This window comes from Leopardus geoffroyi, chromosome X, assembly GCF_018350155.1.
Source record: "Leopardus geoffroyi isolate Oge1 chromosome X, O.geoffroyi_Oge1_pat1.0, whole genome shotgun sequence".
In the NCBI taxonomy this organism is placed as follows: Eukaryota; Metazoa; Chordata; class Mammalia; order Carnivora; family Felidae; genus Leopardus; species Leopardus geoffroyi.
The window spans coordinates 6,267,451-6,290,812 of NC_059343.1; the positions used below are offsets into that span (position 1 = coordinate 6,267,451).

General features: G+C 41.7%; 1 long non-coding RNA gene across 1 annotated transcript in view; it reads right to left on the reverse strand.

Annotated features, from left to right (window-relative positions):
• The window catches only part of LOC123595303, a 363,332-nt gene that overhangs the window by 187,865 nt on the left and 152,105 nt on the right, over positions 1-23,362 (reverse strand). Inside the window, exon 3 of the long non-coding RNA XR_006711125.1 lies at positions 1,261-1,337. This is a non-coding gene — a long non-coding RNA (uncharacterized LOC123595303). The remainder of the gene's footprint in view (positions 1-1,260; positions 1,338-23,362) is intronic.

Below are 23,362 nucleotides of genomic sequence, written 5' to 3' on the forward strand. Positions count from 1 at the left end.
GCCACGGTAACTACTTCATCATGGACCTTTTATATCTTCAAGTATGCAGTGCCCAGTACCTTTAAACTAATTTGTACTGGGGTGCCTGGGTGGCTGAGTCAGTTTAGCGACTGATTTCCACTCAGGTCGTGATCTCACAGGTTTGTGAGTTCGAGCCCCGTGTCAGCAAGAGCCTGGAGCCTGCTTTGGATTCTGTGTCTCCCTCTCTCTCTGCCCCTCCCCTGTTTGTGCTCTCTCTCTCAAAAATAAAAAATAAAACATTTAAAACGTAAATAAACTAATTTTTACTAGATTTACGACCTTTCATGGCCCAAGAAAGTTATTACAGTTTTTAAAGCCCTGAAGTTACTACCAGACATTCTGTAGCAAAGGAAAATTGGTTCTAGGTTTGGGGGCTCAAACTTACATGAACTTCATTTGACCCAAGATTCTTCTTTATCATCCTTGGATGACATAAAACTTAGGTGGAAATGTTCTTATAAATAAATAAAGGCTGATATAATAGAAAATGAATAGTGACGGAATACACTAAGAAGTTAACAAGAAGGGAAACATCAGGAAAACTTTTCTAGACTAACATATCTGAAGCCTGGCCAAGGTCACTGTTAACTAGTTTTGGACTCATCCATCCATTGTTCAAGGGAAACAGTTTACATTTTACTCCCATATACCCACATGCTCAAGTGGTCTACAATCTGATTTATGCTTTGTAAGCTCAGATACGTCGTAAAAGAGCTTCTCTGATGTGGTTCTAAAATAGAATACATTTTTAGAGAGCTGTTAATCAAATTTAAGCATAATTTGAAAAGACAATTATATGAATTTCTTTTGCATAGCTGAAGTTTTCCAGGGCCTGACTTACAATTTCATCTGTACAACGCCTTCCATTTAAATCCAGATTACACCCAGACTTCTCAAATAACAAATGATAATATAGATATTATATGTATAATAGAAACCATTTTGTTCACAGCTAGTGTCTGTATATAAAACAGACAATAAGAAAAATGAATATAATATGCTAGTAAGAAAAAAAAAGAATAAGAACAAAATGGTTCTTTTTATACAGACACATGCATACCCAAGTACTGACTTTTCTCTCAGAAAATCTTCTCGAGGTTGAGAACACAACATCTCCTGACTGCTCAGTTTGCATGTCATATTCTTAACGACCCATAGCAAGGGCGTCATGGTGAAGAACAACTCTTCAACAAAGACACAATTCTTCTGGGCTCTGAGAAACTACACCATACTACTTACTGTTGTAGAAAATCAGTGGGGAACTCTGTGCTGTTTCTTTTACGTGCTATTTCCTTTGATGCCTGTGTCAATTCACACTGAAAAAATAAAGAAAAAGAATTCAAGATTTGCCTACATTCAATCTCTCCCCATGAAGGCTAACATTAACCAAATTTATTGTTAATGACTGCAGCATTCTAGAAACTCTTTATAATGCCTGCTGAAATTCACAAGATCAGCTTTGTCACCTCTGCAGACTTCCTGCCCCTCCACTCACCCAAACCTTAGCACCTACGAATCTCATGTTACAGTCACAACTGCCACATCCCAAAGTAGGAGTAGAAAGGGGATGTATGATTTGTTAAACCTCAAGTTCTACTGATTTATGCTTTTTGGTTCTAGTGTGCAGACATTACCTCGTCCCAGAAAAGTGGCACACTGGAAAACTAGGTCTCCATGGAACCCAGATTCTGAGAAGCAGAGTAGAAAGAATGTGGCTATTCCTTCCGAGTGAAGTCCCAGTAGGTCAATAAAACACCCATATCCTGGTTAAACTCTATAAGCTCTTATTTTTTAGAGGTCAAGGTCCTGTTATACTTGTGAAGATGTTGCATAACACTCAGGAACTAACCAGAAATGATAAACGCAGTTTTAATTCAAATTCCTCCAAAATTTTCTGTTCTCACTCTTAAACTTTCATTCTGCCCTACCATTCCCTATCATTTCTTTTCCTATTAAAAAAATTATACTTGATTAATATTAGACATTTTCTTTTTTTTTTTTAATGTTTATTTATTTTTGAGAGAGGCAGAGACAGAATGTGAGTGGGTTAGGGTCAGAGAGAGAGGGAGACACAGAATCTGAAGCAGGCCCCAGGCTCTGAGCCGTCAGCACAAAGCCCGACGCGGGGCTTAAACTCACGAGCCATGAGATCATCACCTGAGCTGAAGTCGGACGCTCAACCGACTGAGCCACCCAGGCGCCCCAATATTAGACATTTTCTGCCGAGAAGTTTAATGTCGCTTAAATTGAGCAATGGGACGCCAGGATAAACAGCAGATTTAAACTCCTGCTCTGCCACTGCCTACCTGTGTGATCTTGGGCAGCCATACAACCTCTCTGTTGTTTTTCAGTTCTCTCAGTAATATGGGCATAGTACTGTCACCTATCTCATGGAGATTTAAGGAGTGTAAACATGTAAACTACTTACAACAGTGCCTGACACAAGAAAGGCCACATAAGTGCTGGGGCTTAGATACCTATTCTAATAGGATCACTTCTTTACCTTAGTGTTCAAACCTCTTCTAGCTCACTTTTACCAGGGCTACAAGATCATACCTGCCTGGACTCCCTCCTACCTTCCTCAAAAGTCCTTCTCAACCATGATAATGAGTCCTCCTCTACTCACCTTTAAAAGCAGGTGATGTCACAACAGCCTGAAACCTTTGGGACATAACAAAGGTGGTCATAACAGGGAAGTATATAGCAATCCAGGCCTTCCTAGAGAAGGAAGAAAGGTCTCAGACGCACCACCTAACCTTACCCCTTAAAGAGCTGGAAAGGTTCACGTGGTGATTCAGTCAGTTAAGCATCTGATTTCAGCTCACCTCATGATCTCATAGCTTGTGGGTTTAAGACCCACGTTGGGCTCTGTGCTGACAGCTCAGAGCCTGGAGCCTGCTCCAGATTCTGTGTCTCCCTCTCTCTCTGCCCCTCCCCTGCTCATGCTCTGTGTCTGTCTGTCTGTCTGTCTCTCTCTCGCACGCCCGCGCACGCGCTCTCAAAAATAAATAAAGAAATAAAATTAAAGACCTGGAAAAATAACAGCAAATAAAACCCCAAACCAGCAGAAGGCAGGAAATAATAAAGATGAGAGCAGAAATCAATGCTATCAGAAAAAAACAAAACAAAACGAAAAAACACCAGTACAACAGATCAATGAAACAAGGAGCTGATTCTTTGAAAGAACTTAAAAAATTGATAAACTCCTAGCCAGTTTGATCAAAAAGAAAAAGGAAAGGACCCAAATAAATAAAATCAAGAATGAAAGAGGAGAGATCACAATCAATACTGCAGAAATACAAACAAAAATAAGAGAATATTATGAGCAATTATACACCAATAAATCAGGCAATCTGGAAGAAATGGACAAATTCCTAGAAACATATACACTACCAAAACTGAAACAGGAAAAAAGAAAAAAAAAAAGAAATAGAAAATCTGAACAGACCCATATTCAGTAAAGAAATCAAATTAGTAATCAAAAATCTCCCAAAAAACAAGAGTCCAAGACCAGATGGCTTTCCAGGGGAATTCTACCAAACATTTACCAAATAACACCTATTCTCTTGAAGCTGTTCTAAAAAATAGAAATGGAAGGAAAACTTCCAAATTCTTTCTATGAAGCCAGCATTACCTTGATTCCAAAACCAGACAAAGACCACACTAAAAAGGAGAACTACAGACCAATTTCCCTGATGAACATGGATGCAAAAATCCTCAACAAGATACCAGCCAATCGGATCCAACAATACATTATAAGAATTATTCACCACGACCAAGTGGGATCTAAACCTGGGATGCAGGCCTGGTTCAACATCTGCAAAACAATCAATGTGATACATCACATCAATAAAAGAAAAGACAAGAACCATATGATCCTCTCAATAGATGCAGAGAAAGCATTTGACAAAACATAGCATTGTTTCTTGATAAAAACTCTTAAGAATGTAGAGATAGAAGGATCATACTTCGAGATCATAAAAGCCATATATGAAAGACCCACCCTAACATCATCCCCAATGAGGAAAAAGAGAGAGTTTTCCCCCTGAGGTCAAGAACAAGACAGAGATAACAGACTCTCGCCACTGTTATTCACCACAGTATTGGAAGTTTTAACCTCAGCAATAAGACAACACAAAGGAATAAAAGGCACCCAAATCAGCAAGCAGGAAGTCAAACTTTCACTCTTCACAGATGACATGATACTCTATATGGAAAACCCAAAAGATTCCACAAAAAAAACTGCTAAAACTGATCCATGAATTCAGCAAAGTCACAGGATATAAAATCAGTGCACAGAAATCGATTGCATTCGTATACACCAACAATGAAGCGACAGAAAGAGAAATCAAGGAATTGATCCCATTTACAATTACACCCCAAACCATAAAATACCTAGAAATAAACCTAACCAAAGAGGTAAAAAATCTTCACACTGAAAACTATAGAAAGCTTATGAAAGAAATTGAAGAAGACACACACAAAAAATGGAAAAATATTCCATGCTCCTGGATAGGAAGAACAAATATTGTTAAAATGTCAATACTACCCAAAGCAATCTACATAGTCAATGTAATCCCTATCAAAATAATACGAGCATTCTTCACAGAGCTAGAACAAACAATCCTAAAATTTGTGTGGAACCAGAAAAAAAACCCAAATAGCCAAAGGAGTTCTGAAAAAGAAACCCGAAGCTGGAGGCATCACAATCCTGGACTTCAAACCGTATTACAACGCTGTAATCATCAAGACAGCATGGTACTGGCACAAAAACAGACACATATATCAATGTAACAGAATAGACAACTCACAAAAGGACCCACAAGTGTATGGCCAACTTATCTTTGACAAAGAAGGAAAGAATATTCAGTGGAACAAAGTCTCTTCAGCAAGTGGTGCTGGGAAAACTGGACAGCGACATGCAGAAGAATGAACCTGGACCACTTTCTTACCCCACACACAAAAATAAACTCAAAATGGATGAAAGACCTAAACGTAAGACAGGAAGTCATCCAAATTCTAGAGGAGAAAGCAGGCAAAAACCTCTTTCACCTCGGCCACAGCAACTTCTTATTCAATACATCTCTGGAGGCAAGGGAAACCAAAGTAAAAATGGACTATTGGGACGTCATCAAAATAAAAAGCTTCTGCACAGAAAAGGAAACAATCAGCAAAACTAAAAGGCAGCTAATGGAATGGGAGAAGATATTTGCAAATGACATATCAGATAAAGGGTCAGTATCCAAAATCTATAAAGAACTTAATGGGGCTGCCTGGGTGGCTTGGTCAGTTTAGCAGCTGACTTTGACTTAGGTCATGATCTCATGGCTTGTGAGTTCAAGCCCCACGTTGGGCTCTGTGCTAACAGCTCAGAGCCTGGAGCCTGTTTCACATTCTCTGTCTCTCTCTCTGCCCTCCCCTGCTTGTGTTCTCTCTCTCTCAAAAATAAACAAACAAACAAACATTTAAAAAAAAGAACTCATACAACTCAACACACAAAAAACAAATAATCCAGTGAAGAAATGGGCAAAGACACGAACAGACACTTCTCCAAAGAAGACATCCAGATGGCCAGCCGACACGTGAAAAAATGCTCAACATCACTCATCATCAGGGAAATACAAATAAAAACCACAATGAGATACCACCTCACACCTGTCAGAACGGCTAACGTTAACAACTCAGGCAAAAACAGGTGTTGGCGAGGATGCGGAGAAAGAGGATCTCTTTTGCATTGTTGGTGGGAATGCAAGCTGGTGCAGCCATGCTGGAAAACAGTATGGACGTCCCTCAAAAAATTAAAAATAGAACTACCCTACGACCCAGCAATTGCACTACTATTTACCCAAAGGATACAGGTGTGCTGTTTCGAAGGGCCACATGCACCCCAATGTTTAGAACAGCACTATCAACGATAGCCAAAGTATGGAAAGAGCCCAAATGTCCATTGATAGATGAACGGATAAAGAAGATGTGGTATGTATGTGTATGTATGTGTCTGTGTACACACACACACACACACACACAATGGAGTATTACTCAGCAATCAAAAAAATGAAATCATGCTATTTGCAACTATGTGGATGGAACTAGAGGGTATTATGCTAAGTGAATTTAGACAGAGAAAGACAAATAAATGATTTCACTCATATGAGGACATTAAGATACAAAACAGGTGAACATAAGGGAAGGGAAGCAAAAATAATATAAAAACAAGGAGAGGGACAAAACAAAGGAGACTCTTAAATATAGAGAACAAACTGAGTGTCGCTGGATCGGGGGTGGGGGGTAGGCTAAATGGGTAAGGGGCATTGAGGAATCTTCTCCTGAAATCATTATTGCACTATATGCTAAGGGACTTGGATGTCAATTAAAAAATAAATAAATAAATAAAGTTAGGAGTGCTAGATTGGTATTTCTTGGAAAAAAATAAAATACACTTGATCTTAGCCAAAAGGCCGAGAAGCGATTAAAAAATAAAATAAATAACATAAAATAAAAGCAGGGGATGTCATTTAAAGGCATTGTGATCTCATGCAGAGCAAGACAGACTGACTGCTGGGCAGGCTAAGGCTGTGGTCAGGATAGCAGCAGGAGAGAGACATATTTGAAGGGGTAACTTCAAAGAGTTTAACTAACGAGGTGAGTATAAGCAGAGGTGTGAGGAGGGTTAAGGGAAGCAGGAAAAGGGTTAAGGAAAGCTGTTTCAGACGCACAGGAGCATTTGCTTGGTGTCACCCAAATGTCTCAAGGTCTGCCCTTGCCTCCTAGGGCATCAGCAGACTCTTCCTCCCTGTTTATTGTTGGAAGAGGGTCTCAGGTTGTGCTCATGTATAAAGTCCTGTGATTTCACATTGAGGACTTAGGCTGCTATGGGTCTCCAGCCTGCAGCTGATCAGCACTGCCCTCCTTGCTTTTTGCAGCACAGCTCTTATGAATGACAGGGCAGGACTGTGACACCACAGCCAGCGGTGCCACTTTTCACTGTTCTACTGAGTCACTGACCCATTCCCAAATGCCCATCGGTACCATCGCTTCTATTCAAAATCTCCCCCCGAACGTCTGGTCTGCCAGCTGCATTCTTGAGAAGCTGTTCTTCAAACTGGAGAACACCGGGAAAGTCCTCTCCCAGGGGGGCCCTGCCAGTTATTCCTCATCACCTCCTCCGCCTTCCTGCTGGCCCTCACCATCCTCTTGGAAGACACAACAGCCTGGGCATCGGCACCCTTGTCGCTCTCACTTCATATGCTCAAGAACCAGGTCTGGCTGTCGTGGATGATACAACACAGCCCACGGCTTTCAGGCTCACACACATCCGAACCCAGAGTATCAGCCCGTCCCACTTCCCAACACCATGCTCCGTACTGCCATTTACCCAATTCTGGCCACACGGGCACTCCATCCATTTCCAAAACATACTGTGTACTTGCCATCTTCTCCTTCCAGTGCCATTCTTCCCTGGGGTCCAGAATCTCTCCCTACTGTCCCCGGCCCATTTGGCATTGGGGCTGACATCTCCCTTGTTATCTCTGAGATAGCAGATCAAACATCTCCATTCTCCACGTTAGTAACGTGGCAGAAACCTTCAATGCTCTATGTAACCGCAGCTCTCAGTATTTACAGAACTTACCCAGTTCTGCCCTCAGGGACAGACCCACCCTCAACCCACTGACCCCATTAGAAGTTAAATTCCCTCACAGCAGAGAGCACAGCAGCGTCTTGTCCCCGTGGTGCTTAGCACAGAGTGGACCCTCCATATTTGCTGAACGACAATGCTGTGGTCACTCTCACCTTGAACTTCATATAACACTTTATAAACTCTCTCCTGCAGGGCTTGGCACTAAAGGTCACCAAAGCAGGGATTTTTCTTCAGAATTGTTCATTCTGTCTCCAAGCTTATACAATCGCAATGATAGTAATACAGTGAGTTGTCAATAAGTGTTCGCTGTATGAACAGGTGGGTGCATAAACATTCTAGGTCATCACATCAGTGAACTAGGTCAAAGAATAGCCAGGACTTGGTGATTATGTTCGCCATTCAGCACACTGCTACTCAAAGAGTCTGGTCTAAAAGCTGCCCACAAACGTTTGTTCCCAGGCCACGATGAGGCAAACATAGAAAGTGGCAGTAAATGTTTAGAGTATTTTAGAGGAATGGACATTGTCACAACATCCCATCATGCGTTCTTGTCTCCTTGAACAGTGTGCACACCAGTCCAAATGTTATCAGTCTTTGAGGGGAGGTCATGAGGTGGATTGGAAAGTGAAAAAGAAAACCAACAAGTAAATCCCGTTCCTTTGGCGCAGAGGGCTGGAGAAGCATCGTCTCACTGGAGAGCTCCCAAGAGGAACAGCATGGCTTTCTACCCCAACCCTCCTCCAGTCGTCACAGGGGCTACCCAGGAGACACTGCTTCTCCAGATATCCTTTGCCGTCTCCACCCCCCTCAGGGTAAGAAGGTTTAGGTGAATAATTATAATTGTCTTATTGTTAGCCCGTGGGACACGCCTCCAGGTACAATCAACCCAGGCATCATAGAAAGGAGCAGGGTGTAAACCGAGTGATGGAGGACAGACCCACTGAGAAACGTATGTGTGTTCTCCTTGGTTTGTTCTCTGTACATAAGAGGACAGACAGATTTCAAACCACCTTCATTTGTTCATTCCTGTTATGGGATAGGCGAGGCACTAGAATTCACTGTGAAAAGACAACACAGGAAGAAGAAGAGGAGGAGAAGGATCAACAAAAATCTAACAATAATGGTAGGCATTCTAAAGCTTTACTATGCACCAGTCACAGGGCTGAGGACTTCTGCATACTTACCTCGGTGAATGCACAAAGCCCCCCTGGAATGCAGGGGTAGAAGCCCAACACCGTAAGCAAGCTAGATGTCCCTGTGAGGCTGACCAAGGGAATTGGTTTTTGTTTTTAATTTTTTTTAATGTTTGTTTATTTTTGAGAGACAGAGAGAGACAGAGCACAAGCAAGGGAGGGGCAGACAGAGAGAGGGAGACGCAGAATCTGAAGCAGTCTCCAGGGAGCTATCAGCACAGAGCCCCACACGGGGCTCAAAGACACAAACTGCCAGATCATGACCTGAGCTGAAGTCGGATGATTAACCGACTGAGTCACCCAGACTCCCCTTAATGAAATTTTGTAGTTTACACTAGAGTTCACTCTTTGTGGTGTACATTCTATGCGTTTTGACAAATGCAGTGTCACATATTCACCATTATAATATCACAGAGAATAGTTTTGCTGCCCTGACATTGCTCTGCGATCCACCTATCCATCCCTTCCCCCGCCCCACCTCTGGCAACTACTGACTTTTTAATGTCTCCGTAGTTTTGCCTTTTGCAGAATGTCAGGCAGTTGGAATCACGCAGTCTTTTCAGATCAGCTTTCACTTCGCAATATGCACTGAAGCTCCCTCTGTGTCTTTTCTGGCTTCGTAGCTCATTTCTTTGTATCGCTGAATAATATTCCATTGTGTCGATGAACCAGTTTATGTACCTATTCACCTACTGAAAAATAAGTTGGTTGCTTTGCATTTTCAGCAACTGTGAATAAACGGACTTTCATATCCCCTTGGCAGGAAGACAAAATGTTACAACTACCTTGGAGGACAAGCGGCATTATCTAGCAAAGCTGAAGAAAATGTGTGCACGTGGAACTCAGAATTTCCATCCCTGAGCATACACCACAGAGAAATGCATGCAATGAAACATACAGAAAATTGTTCGTTAACCACTTTGTGGAACAGTGAAAACTTCAAACAAACCACAAGTGTGCCAACAAGCAAATTGGAATGGGACACAGTTCTGCACGGGTCTCTCTCAAATTTCAGCACATCCTGCCAGCATCAGCACTGACAGCTTTTGTTCTGGACTCTCTGCTCAAGGGTGTTGCACCGTGAACAGCCTCAGAAGACAAAGATTGGGTCTCCCTGTGGAGCAAAGTCTGGGCAGACTAGCTTACTGGTCATTATAAAAGATTTGGGTTTCGTACGTTCAGGGTTCCTCCGTGGTGACTCGGACCCACTGCGTGTACATAACCCTGCATCTCAGGCTCGTTCTTTGTGAAATGTCAGCCAGAAGAGACTTCATAACCAGTTTCACATTTCCAGGTCCAGATATTCTGGAAGAGGCTTCTTTCATAACTGAAAAAGCCACGGTTTGTCTCAGAAAAATCAGTAAATCAAGGTGCTCTGTTGCTATGCATTTTTGTGCACCATTTCCTACCTATGGCAGTGACACTTTTCCCCCTGAAGACCTAGTTCTCTTCCAAAGCACTCACCCAGAGTGCCCTCACTGTGAGTCATCAGCAAACCTGTCTCAGCTTTGCTCAAACAACCCAAACTGACTAGTTAAAACATACCTATCATTTCTGGACATTTTAATTTATGATGGTTCTTTTTAACTTAGGCCTGTTGGGCACTGTTACCAAAGCTAACTATACTTGCTAAGAGAGTAGGTCTTAAAAGTTCTCAGCACCAACAAGAAATGGTAACGATGGAGATGTTTGTTAACACTACGGGGGTTATCAGACTGCAACACATAAGTGCATCAAATCAATTTAAGTTTGTACACCTTACGCTTACACAGTGTTACATGTTAATGGTATCTCAGGAAAGCTGGAAAAATAATAATAATTCATGCTTGTCAGCGAGTCTTTTATTAGAGTTGATACCTGCTTTGTCTCTCTCCTCCCAGTGATGAGCATATGGCCATACCTCCGGACGTATACCCACCACGGTGACAAGAGTCAACTGACTGTGGGCCTCGACTTCACTTCTGGGACCCAGAGGCAGAAATGCAGAAATTGACCAGCCACAAAAACAAAGCTCCTGGTCTGGACTCCTTCCCTCTATGTTCTTCTTTTTTTTTTTAATATTTATTTTGTGGGGGAGAGCACAAGCTGGGGAGGGGTAGAGAGAGGGGGACAGAGGATCTGAAGCAGGCTCTGCGCTGACAGGCTGACGGTAGCCGAGCCCGAGGTGGGGCTCAAACTCCTGAACCGGCCGATCATGACCTGAGCCAAGGCGGGCGCTCAACCGACGGAGCCACCCAGGCACCCCCTCTCCGTTCGTTAACCACTTTGTGGTACAGTGAAAACTTCAAACAAACTACAAGTGTGCCGTCTTACCACACTTAACGCCGTCCACGGCACAAAACCAAATTCAAACAGCAGTAAGTAAACCAGTCTTACTGTCCTGCTCTGACCTTCCGCGTCGACACTAATCTTAACTTCTCTTCCTGCCTTCAGCCATGTTCTGCGAAGCAATAAATAGAACTAAGTGTCTTTTTAGGACGTTTTTATTGCGGCATATTTTTCCTGCCTCCTGCCACCTTATTATGTTATCTTGCCAAATGCCAGAGAAACATGAAACAGATGTTCCAAACAGGAGACATCACAGAGGGAATTTCCCTTCCAGCAACGGTGACAACGAGGCTCTCAGAACTCCACTTTGCTTGCGGTTGTATCATTCTGAGCCCTGAATGTACAATGGAGCAAGAGATTAGTGCACGTGAAAAATGTAGGGCTAAGTTGATCTCTGTGGAGTAACATGGAATGAAAAAAAATATACAGCTTGGCAGTTAAATAAAAAAAGGAAATTACAGGTCAAATGACTCCAATTACAAATGCTATGTGATCGTGTTCAAATTTCTTCATGGAAATGAAAAAAATACGCGAAATGTTGTTTGGAATAAGTATATTTTTGCAAAGGTACTTTTTTCCCCTTGGGTGGCCTGGCTACAATGCATTTCAAATGAGTTTTCTATCTGACATACTTCACACTGTCGTTTTCCATACTGATATACACAAGAAGTCTCAGCCTTATACCATGTGAGTAAGAAGAACGAGAATGGAGATAAGGAATGGAAAACAGCAATTTACCATGTCTTTCTTGGTCCATTAAATATATTTAAGACAAAGCCACTATATTACTTGTAATCTTTGGGAACTCTGAGCCTCTTTTTAGAAATATAAACAAGAATAATTAACAACATAGCTCACAGGCTTCCAGTTCAAGAGTGCACACTTAGCACATATTTTATATCATCTCTCTCTTAAGGCTTTTTAACTTGATGGTAAATGAGTGATTAAAATAACAAATCCATGACAACAAAAATTTTATGGCATGAAGTTATTAACAGATGTGCAATTTCAACAAGATTCTAGATGAGGGTTTCTCCAGCACAGCACCACTGACAGCTGGGGCTGGGTAATTCTACATCGTGGGGCTGACCTGTGCCTTTCGGGACGTATAGCAGCACCCCTGACGTCCACCCACGACATGCCAGGAGCACCTTCCCCTCACCCTCAATTAGAACAATCCAAAAATCTCTCCAGACACTGTCAAGTATCCCCTAGGGCACCACTGCCCCTGGTTAAGAACCACTGCTCTAAATATAGACAGCACATTTAGCCACGCAGACAAGGTAGAAGACAGAGCTGACATCTGTAGATGGCATGATAATGCAGGAGACAGGGGAGCCACAGCCATAGCAGTGAGGACAGTCCCAACAGGGATGCTACGGTGCAGCTGAAGATGGCAAGTCCAGAAGCAGGGAAAAGCAGGAACGCTGGAATGTTCTGTACAGACTGGGAAGGTCTGTAGGCAGAACAGTAGAACAAGAACATGCACGTACTCTCACATGCGCACACACATTCTCTCATACACGTATATACGTGCACATATGCTTGCATGTCCACACACGCACACACGCTTGTGCACAAACTCACCTTTTCCCTCTCACATATACCACACACACACATACACACACTCTATGGTCAGAGCAGTATGCAGCCAAACATATCCACTTCTGAGGTAAGAGACAGAGAGAGTTCTCCTCCAACAAAATTGAATAAACAAAGAATTTGATCAGCTAGGAAAAGTATCAAAACTCTAGCACTGGAACACCTGCGAACCCAAATCAGGCCTGCCAGCCAGTAAGTCTCTTCAAGGCATGGAGCCTTCAACCTCCTTTCTATTGCATAAGGGGTTGAGGAAGAATCATGAAGCATTTAAGGAAAGCCTGGATTGTGAAATAGAAACACGAAGATCAACAGAAACACTGGACACAACAGAAATGGGGATAAATGGGGGGGGGGTATTAAACAGAAAAAAAATCAAATTAACATGCTGAGACACATTTAAGAAGACATTGCATCCAAAACAAAAAATCAAAATCCTTCCCATAAGAAAGAAACACGTTTTTTAAAATCAGAAAACAGGAGAATGCTGGAAAATTAAAAACATGATAGCCAAAATGATAAGATCAATCCAGAAGATGAAACTAATAGAAATTCCTAACAAATAACAGAGAAAATAGGAGAATATTTCAAAGAAGTAATTTTCTAAAGTTTCCCAGAATTGAAGGGGCCCATGCAGTACTGAAGAGATTGAATAAAATGATCATCATCCTGCACTTCTATGAGAAATTCTAGAAGTGATGATCTAATATGGCATGTTAAAAACAAGGAGTAATGTCTTCAAAGTTCTGACTAAAAACCCAATATTTATGCAAACTAGTGATGAAGTGTAAAAACAAGAAATTTCAGACTTGCAAGAACACAGATAATTTATCACCCTTGCAAACCTTATTTTTTTTTAATTTCTGAAATGTTTATTTATTTTTGAGAGATAGAGAGAGGGGAGAGGCAGAGAGAGAGGGAGACAGGGGATCCGAAGCGGGCTTCCCACTGACAGTGGAAAGCCCAATGCGGGCCTCAAACTCACAAACCGTGAGGTCATGATCTGAGCTGAACTGGCTCAGCTGACACTCAACTGGTTGAGCCACTCAGGTGCCCCCATGCAACCCTTCTTTTTTTTTAATTTTTTTTTCAACGTTTATTTATTTTTGGGACAGAGAGAGACAGAGCATGAACGGGGAAGGGGCAGAGAGAGAGGGAGACACAGAATCGGAAACAGGCTCCAGGCTCTGAGCCATCAGCCCAGAGCCCGACGCGGGGCTCGAACTCACGGACCGCGAGATCGTGACCTGGCTGAAGTCGGACGCTTAACCGACTGCGCCACCCAGGTGCCCCAAGCGCCCCCATGCAACCCTTCTTAACCAGGGATTAGCTATCACAAAATATGTCAGTGAACCAAGAAGAAAAAAAAGTTAAGATCCAAGAAACAATGGCACCTACTCATAAGAAGAAAGGAAGTTCCAGGGGGACAGTTGGGACTTTTATCCTAGCAAGGGATCAACTGGCTGAGGCAGAAGGATGGAGTGAGAACAAACAGGGGGTCTCTCCCGGTAGAAAGAAGAGCCTATGGACGTGACGAGGTCTGAGAAGGCCAGAGTGATGGACAATGAGGGGGAAGGTAAAAGCTGGAACCAGTAATGTAGGAGACCCTAACCCACTGCCCCTGTGCGGCAAGCTGAGGCAGGCTGAGTCTACTCAACATCAAGCTGGGGTTGAGATGCTTTCATTCAGCTGAGAGATTACAATTTTGCTGCTCGACTGTAATGCCTGAATTTATATCTGCTCAATGAAGAGCGATACGATCATCAGGAATGAGAAGAGACTCAACACGGGACAGTTGAAAGGCAAGAACCAGAGATAAATGAAGTTGGATTCTATGAGCATCCTTCTGAAACCAATTCATCCAACAAACCAGCTACATGACAAAGCATAAAGACTGTTCTGTCACTTGTCTACTTGCTCCCAGGTCCACTCACACATGTCTGTGCTCTCCTCTTTACTATAAGGCCTTGCTGTTCAAACCATAGCAACTTCCAGGGGCGCCTGGGTGGCTTAGTTGGTTGAGCGTCCGACTTCGGCTCAGGTCATGATCTCGCAGTCTGTGGGTTCGAGCCCCACATCGGGCTCTGGGCTGATGGCTCGGAGCCTGGAGCCTGCTTCAGATTCTGTGTCTCCCTCTCTCTCTCTGCCCCTCCCCCGCCCATCCTCTGTCTCTCTCTGTCAAAAATAAATAAACATTAAAAAAAAAAAAAACATAGCAACTTCCAGGAACTTGCTACAAGTATGGTTTTCTAGCCCCATACCAGAACTATGAACAAGAAGCTGCATTTTATCCAAATTGGGTTGGGGTCTTCCAGTAGGAAGCCTTAATAAATGTGTGCTTTTAATAAGATGCAGAGTTTGGGGTAATTTGTTAAACAGCACTAGATTATCTATATAACTAATACAACAAACTAAGATTAGTGAAGAATTGAAAAGATGTACAAGAACTGATGTACAAGAAAGATGTACCAGAATTGGAAAGATGCACAAGAAGTAGTGAGGACAGGGAGAAGGTGAAGTATATTATCAACCCTCCCAGCAGACAGTGTCTAAATTTCCTATGTGTTGAAGGAGGAATCTAAAACTATTGTTTTAGACACAGAGTAATTAGGTAGTAAAAGCAGAAATAATTAAGAATGGGCCTGTGAATAGGGAGGGCCAGAGTTAAGGACTATATTGTTTCACTATAAACTCTGACATTTTGACCATATAAAAATTCTACTTTTTAATTTAGCATTTATAGATCAATTGGATCTTACTATTGGCAGATATCCTAGGACCCAGTCAAAACAGGAATCTATATAATCTCAACTCCCAACCCTTTCTCCCATATGATTGTGGCTGGGTACACATTCCATCCCACAACACAGCCCATTCTACTGAGATGAAGCTCATTGTTAGAAAGTCTCCTTATGTTGAATCCAAAAAAATGTATCCATGTAACTTTCAAGCAAAACTCCCAGTCGACCCTCCTGGAGCCACAAGGACTACATCTCCTCTTATAGCCAAATGTCAGCCTTTCAAATCATGGACAACATCTGTCACTGGTCCTGCTAAATATTCTTTAGATTAAAAGCCCCAATCCATTCAGCACTTCTCCAGATGACACAGTGCTCGGGTTCCTTTCGGCAACATCTACCACCCCTCAGCATTTCTTAGCTTAGTAGTGTCTGACTTTAAAGTGGACCCCACAGCACCCCATGAATGGCTTGATATGGGCAGAAAAAGTGGGACAATGACCCACTAGATTTGCCTAGATGACAGACTATCTTAGGTGTAAGCACAACTGAATTCCTCAGGTCCTTTTCTCATGACATTCTCTATTAACCCAACACTCCCTGAACATGTTCTATGTTTAAACTCAATAGTAGGGGCGCCTGGGTGGCGCAGTCGGTTGGGCGTCCGACTTCAGCCAGGTCACAATCTCGCGGTCCGTGAGTTCGAGCCCCGCGTCAGGCTCTGGGCTGATGGCTCAGAGCCTGGAGCCTGTTTCCGATTCTGTGTCTCCCTCTCTCTCTGCCCCTCCCCCGTTCATGCTCTGTCTCTCTCTGTCCCAAAAATAAATAAACGTTGAAAAAAAAAAATTTTAAACTCAATAGTAAACCTGCATTTCCCTGTTACATTTCATCAGGTTTTTGCCAATTATTTGAGGATTTTTTTTCTAGTTTAGCAAATTTTTGTATAGTACTTCTTCAGGGACAGGTACTGAGCCTGTGACAAGTATTAAATCGCTTGATCTCTGTAACAACCCCATGAGGTAGGGGCTAATATTACCAACATTTTACAGATGCATTGTTGTTGACTAAGATGCCAAGATCCCTTAGCAGCCAAGACTAGGATGTAAACTTCAGCAGGTCTGCTCTGGAGCATCTGCTCTGGATGACAGCACCTAGCTGCCACAGGAAGCAGTCTGTAGCCTGATTCTGCTACCCTGTGTATGTCTCACCTTTGTGTTATCCACAAATCCGACAAACAGGTCTTCCACGCTTGCCTCCAAAATGGAAAGAAATGTTGAGAAGAATGAGATCAGGAAGACTCTTTTACAAGAGTCTGAAGAAAAGCTATGAACACACAACCAATTTTCCCCCCTGCAAGCCTTCAGGGAAGGCCGAAGTCCTGGGGACATAACTGCACTGAGTTGTGTGATGCGGAGATAGTCTAGACACTTTGTTGGGTTCCCCACCCAACCAGGGGACATTTGGGGGTACTCCTGGCATCTAGAGTGTGGACCCTACTAAACATCATATAACGCACACAACAGCATCCCCTTCCCAACAAAGAATGATCCAGCCCGACACATCAATACAGGTCTTCCTCAACTTACAGTGGGGGTTAAGTCCCAATAAGCCCATCATAAGTCAAAAATATCCTAACTCAATAATACATGTAATATACCTAAACCATTGAACACCACAGCTTACCCGGCCTACCTTAAACTGCTGAAAACACTTAAATTAGCCTACAGTTGTGAAAGATCATCTCACACAAAGCTTATTTTATAGTAAAGTATGGTTTATGTTGTGTAATGTATTCAGTAGTGTACCTAACGTGAAAAACAGAATGGCTACTTGGGTACAGAATGTTTTTTTTTTTTTTAATTTTTTTTAACATTAATTTATTATTGAGAGACAGGCCCAGAGTGTGAGCAGGGGAGAGGCAGAGAGAGAGGGAGACACAGAATGCGAAGCAGGCTTCAGGCTCTGAGCCATCAGCACAGAGCCAGACGCGGGGCTCGAACCCACAAACCGTGGGATCATGACCTGAGCCGAAGTCGGTCGCCCAGCTGACTGAGCCACCCAGGGGCCCCAGATACAGAATGGTTTTAAGTGATCTGTTGTTGATGCTCATGATCATGTGGCTGACTGGGAGCTGTGGCTCACGCTCCCCACCCCCACCCCCATCAGCATCATGAGGGAGAATTTGTACTGCCAAGGTTGAGAAAGTCTGGTCTAGACAATCAATTCATATTAAAGTCAAATATATCAGAAGTTTTGACACAGTGGGCCAACTGAGGAAAAGATCCATGTGAATTAGTGAAACACATCCTTTCAAGGAAATGTTTGCACACTGGCAAAGCGGAAAGACCAATAGAGTAGACCCCAGGGTCTCATCTAGCAGATCTCTCCATGCCTCAGTTTATAATTTGCAATACTAGGGCATGCTTAGGTTGCTTCCCATTTTAAAATGCCATCAACCGCAACTTCATTATTTTCTAAATATGTAGGGTAAGCAGGATATTTTTAACGCAAGTAGTTGTTCCAAAATGCTCCGCGTTAATGACTAGTTAAGAGCATTATACAATTATCATTTCAAAGCGTCAGCCTAATTTCCCAGGTTTGCTTGTTTGCATTTTTATTACAATGTTTTCATGTAAACTAACTTCTGATTTAGTCTCTTTAGATAAACTTCAAATGTTATTTCTACTATGTCTTCTTAGTGCTTCTATGCTTACATAAATACTACGAAAATGATTTGTTTGCATACCAAACACCCAGCAGAATGTCACCAAGTAATTACTACTTTTTAATATTGTTTGGTGTGTATTTTTCTATAACGTTCATAAGAAATCAAAACTTGTTTCTTATATATCTAATTTCTACCATTATTTATTGGCTAAAATAATATAAATAATAAAGAGGTAGGGAAAGAATCCATATCTTTTGTTTTCCTACAACCACCTGGAGTAACAGCCTGAGGGATCAGAAATCCCCAAATCCTCTATATTGCCTAAGCCACACTTATAAGCCAGTGGTCAGCGAACTTCATTTTTTCTGACTCTCAGTGGCCAGAAGCCATTCTCTTAAGAATCTCTTAGTCACATGGTGATTGGAAAAGAATTTTTATACTTGATTTTTCCCCCCAAAAGGTCTCTAAGAAAATGTTCTGAGGCATTACAGAACCATGATACTATCAATGTCTTCCAAAGACCAGAGAGGAGCACAACTGTAGATAATTCAGTTGGGTTTATGGATTCATAACAACCAGAAAGAACATACATCTTGGGATCCCATGTACATCTCAGTAAGAAGGTGTTAGAAAAGGCATTATAGAATACTGGACTGTGGTAAGAGATTTGGGGAAGGATTTAAGAAAAGTGGGGCTTTGCTTTGAATTAGATGCTGTCAGTAGAGGAACTTGGGTATCTTGATGAATCTCATCTAGAAGACAGGACATGAGATTGAAACTGTAATTAATAAAAAAAAAAGTAAGTGGTCGCTCATATTAACCAAGAAAGTGGGATGTTTGATTCTTTTTGTGATTCAAAGAATATATTTTTGCCTATGTTCAGACCTGATGGCAGAGTAGTCTTTTTTTTGTTTTTGTATTTTCTTGACCATTGTGTTTGTGGAGTGGCCTTGTCTTATGCTGGTATTCTATGAAATTGTTTCTGTTCAACAAAAGCATACCAGGACTCAGCTGTGAATGTCAGGCTGATTGCCAGCTGCAGTGGCTGCTTTTCTCTTTCTTGATAATAATATTGCTACCCACCCCTAAGGAGACACTGGGTCTCCGGCTGTCTAAATCCACTGGCTGTCAACAATCCATCCTCCACACTGGTTCTAAAGAAAAAAAGTCTCTTGGAGACCTATGTCGTTCAAATATTTAAGTTAAAGCTTTAATTTAACTCTTCCCTTCTGACAGTTTATTTCTCATCTTGCTCCATTTCCCGAGGTGAATAGGGACTCACTGTAGACAGGCATCACATTCAAGATATTTAACAGTGGCACCAACCCATTAGATTGAATGCCACTTCGGTCTTGGGGGTTGGCTGTTATGCCCAGCTGCAACTCTTCAGTGGTTAGATTTTAGGTAGTCTGAGGCACCCTGAGAAGACACCAGGGAAAGGTGTGAAGTAGGGAGGGCACCTGAGAGCCGGAACAGTGGCTATTACCAACTCATCCAGAGATGCTTCAATAATTTAACAACCTGGGAAGTTTGTTCTGGTAAATACCGCAAAGCATCAGCATTACCCTTTCTTGGAGGCAAATGACACTCGCCTTTCAGACTTTCTGGCATCAAGATTGACAGAAAAGATTTTATTTATCTCCATTTTGTAAAAGAATGACCCCATTCAAGTAGGCATTCCTTTACAATATGTTTGTCCTTCTGCATCATCATTCCCAACGTGGTTGGTTGAAGTGTTGTAAAGAAGAAATATTTATGGATGTGTTTTAAAAACCTTAAGGTTCTCTTTTACCTAAAAAGATACATTTGATTTTTTAAAAAGACATAATGTCTCCAGTCATGACTAAATGCATAGGAAATTCATACATATTACTAACTTGAAGATTACTAAATTGGCTAATAGTTAATTAATTTAGTCAAAACAACTTTTTTTAAAATGCAGTCATTTCAACAACAGAAAAAGAACAATCCGGTAACAGCCAAGTCAAGTGTAAACAGAAGGGAAGGATGGGGATGTTACTGGTTAAGATCGTCTGCCACATTAGGAATTCCAACCATCTAGACATTGACCAACTCATCATCAATCTTATTACTCTTAGTTGAAAATAAAATTGATTTTTTAAAAACTAATATTAGCTATTACTTATTTTAATTGTTTGATTTTTTTAAATTTAAAATCATTATTGTCCAGACAAAACATTTCTTAAATATTAACTAAGGTTGGGGCGCCTGGATGGCTCGGTCAGTTAAGCTCTGACTTTGGCTCAGGTCATGATCTCGCGTTGGTGAGTTTGAGCCCTGCGTCGGGCTCTGTGCTGACAGCTCAGAGCCTGGAGCCTGCTTCGGATTCTGTGTCTCCCTCTCTCTCTGCCCCTCCCCTGCTCATATTCTGTCTCTCTAAAAAATAAATAAACATTAAAAAAATTGGGAGGGGCGCCTGGGTGGCTCAGCCAGTTGAGCATCCGACTTCGGCTCAGGTCATGATCTCACAGTTCGTGGGTTTGAGCCCCGCATCGGGCTCTGTCCTGACCGCTTGCTCAGAGCCTGAAGCCTGTTTCGGATTCTGTGTCTCCTTCTCTCTCTGCCCCTCCCCCGCTCACGCTTTGTCTCACTCTGTTTCTCAAAAATAAATAAATGTAAAATGTTAAATATTAACTAAGGTTAAGCAATTATTTATTAAGAAAGTTCTTTTTTTAAGGTCATTTTTACCAGTGAATTCACGCCAACAGAATTAAAGTTCATCCTGATTACATATCAGACTGTGGGGTAAAGGATTTCTCAGTCACTTATGCTGCCACAGCCTTTTGAAACATTAAGAATTTTTGCTAAGTTATTCTTAACTTCTATTCTAAAAGACTTTCAAACTTATAGAAGAATCACAGGAAGTCTAGAAAGTATTTCCATATAACCTGAGGAGATTCACCAGATGAAAACATTTTGCCCCATTTGCTTATTATCTGCATGTTTTCTGAATCATCTGTTTGAAAGTAATTTGCTGACACTACCCCTGTCCCTAAACACTTCAAAGTGTGTTTTCTGAGAAGAGCCTGATTATCAAATTGAAGAACTTTAATACTGATATATTATTATTGCCATATTCAGATTTCTGCAATTTTCCCAATAGTATTCTGTATGGAAATTTTTTTCTCTGATCTACATTGTGTTTACTTTTCATGTCTATTTTATTTGCCTTGAATGGCATTGGCATTTTCCAAAAGTACAGGACTGTTGTTTTTTAGGATGCTCTCAACTTGGGTTGGCCTGATGCTTCCTCGTGATTAATTCAGGTTACACTTTTCAGCAGAAATGTCAAAGAAGTAAAGCTGTGTCCTTCTCGGGGCGTGACATCAGAATCAACCTGGCATTTTGTCCCACAGTTGGTGGTGATAAAAAAAAAAATAACAATTTTGGGGGCACCTGGGTGGGTCAGTCGGTTACGACTTCGGCTCAGGTCATGATCTCACAGTTTGTGGGTTCGAGGCCCGCATCAGGCTCTGTACTGACAGCTCAGAGCCTGGAGCCTGCTTCGTATTCTGTGTCTCCCTCTCTCTGCCTCTCCCCTGCTCGTGCTCTGTCCATCTCTCTCAAAAATAAACATTAAAAATATTTTTTTAGGGCGCCTGGGTGGCGCAGTCGGTTAAGCGTCCGACTTCGGCCAGGTCACGATCTCGCGGTCCGTGAGTTCGAGCCCCGCGTCGGGCTCTGGGCTGATGGCTCAGAGCCTGGAGCCTGTTTCCGATTCTGTGTCTCCCTCTCTCTCTGCCCCTCCCCCGTTCATGCTCTGTCTCTCTCTGTCCCCAAAATAAATAAAAACGTGGAAAAAAAAAAATTTTTTTCGTAAGTAAGAATTTTCTTTTAATCAGGTTCATTAATGTTGCTTTTTGCCCATGTTGTGAAACAGACACTCACCGACTTTGTAAAAAAAGAGTGGCTTGAGTGTCATGACTCATCCTTGAAGATCCATGTCTCTACTGCATTTCATTTCTACTTCCCTAGAATGAGCTGGTTCTGCCCATTTATTTTCATTCCCCTTGAACAAAATGGGAGAGAATAAACAGATTGACACAGACGGTTGTCAGTGCGGTGATGACTACAACCGAGAACAGCTCTACAAAAATATCCAGCTCGTTCAACTTTCCATAAGAAAGCCTGCCTGGATCCGACATGCCAAAAGCAATTGGGCTTAGAGGATATTTTTAGAAATTGATTATTTTTTCAGCTTATTTCTGAAAGCAGACTAGCTGCCACAATGGAATACACATTAAACAATGCATTAATGACCTCCAATTTAGAGCCAGCTGCACTAAAAATGGAAAACAAAATCCTGCCCATAGATAGTCATTTTGCAAAGACCAATGAGAAAATCTTGAGGCTGTGGAGTCATTCGGTTCTGCTCTCCAAGCCCTATGTGGTAGAGCTAAACATAAAACCTTTCCCCAAGATAATTTTCATACCCATTGCCTAAATATCTCCCAGAAAGAAATTTTCACAGCTTCCATTGGAAATTGCTTCCAGAATCTCAGGATACTTCTAGACATGAGAATATAATTTGGGGCACCCAAAATCTCTCTCTTCATATTTTTTTCTTGTCTCAATCTGTGAAAAAGTAAGAACAATTGGTCATTCCTAAAAAGCATGGTAGTGGGAACACATGGGCAAGAGAGCAAGGGGCCAGAGAGGAGAGTCCAATCCACTGGGTTTTTATTTGGAGAAATTTCCTTCAATCCCTACAAATTCTCACTACAAACCTCTGGATCCTCTATTATAATCCTCATGAAAACAGGAAAATGTTTTCCCCACTGCTGTCTTCCTAGATCCCAACAGTGTTGGATACATAGTACTTTTTTTTATCAATTAATGTTGAATGAATACACCAATGAACAAAAGTCTTATTTTGCATTCTAATGGTATTATTTGTGGTTACTTGCATTACAACTTCAGCATATTATATTAATGTACTCATTTTTCCCTTTTGTCAATACATTATTCATTCTACCATCATTCATTATGTCATTTATAGATGATATTAAATATGCTATCTTTACAGTATGGAATTTAATATGTTAATGGAAAACAAATAACCAAGTGACTGCCTGAATTACAAATCAGTGTTCAGATATTCTAGTCAGCTTCTCCTATATAACAAGCAAACACAAGATTTCAGCAGCATGCGATA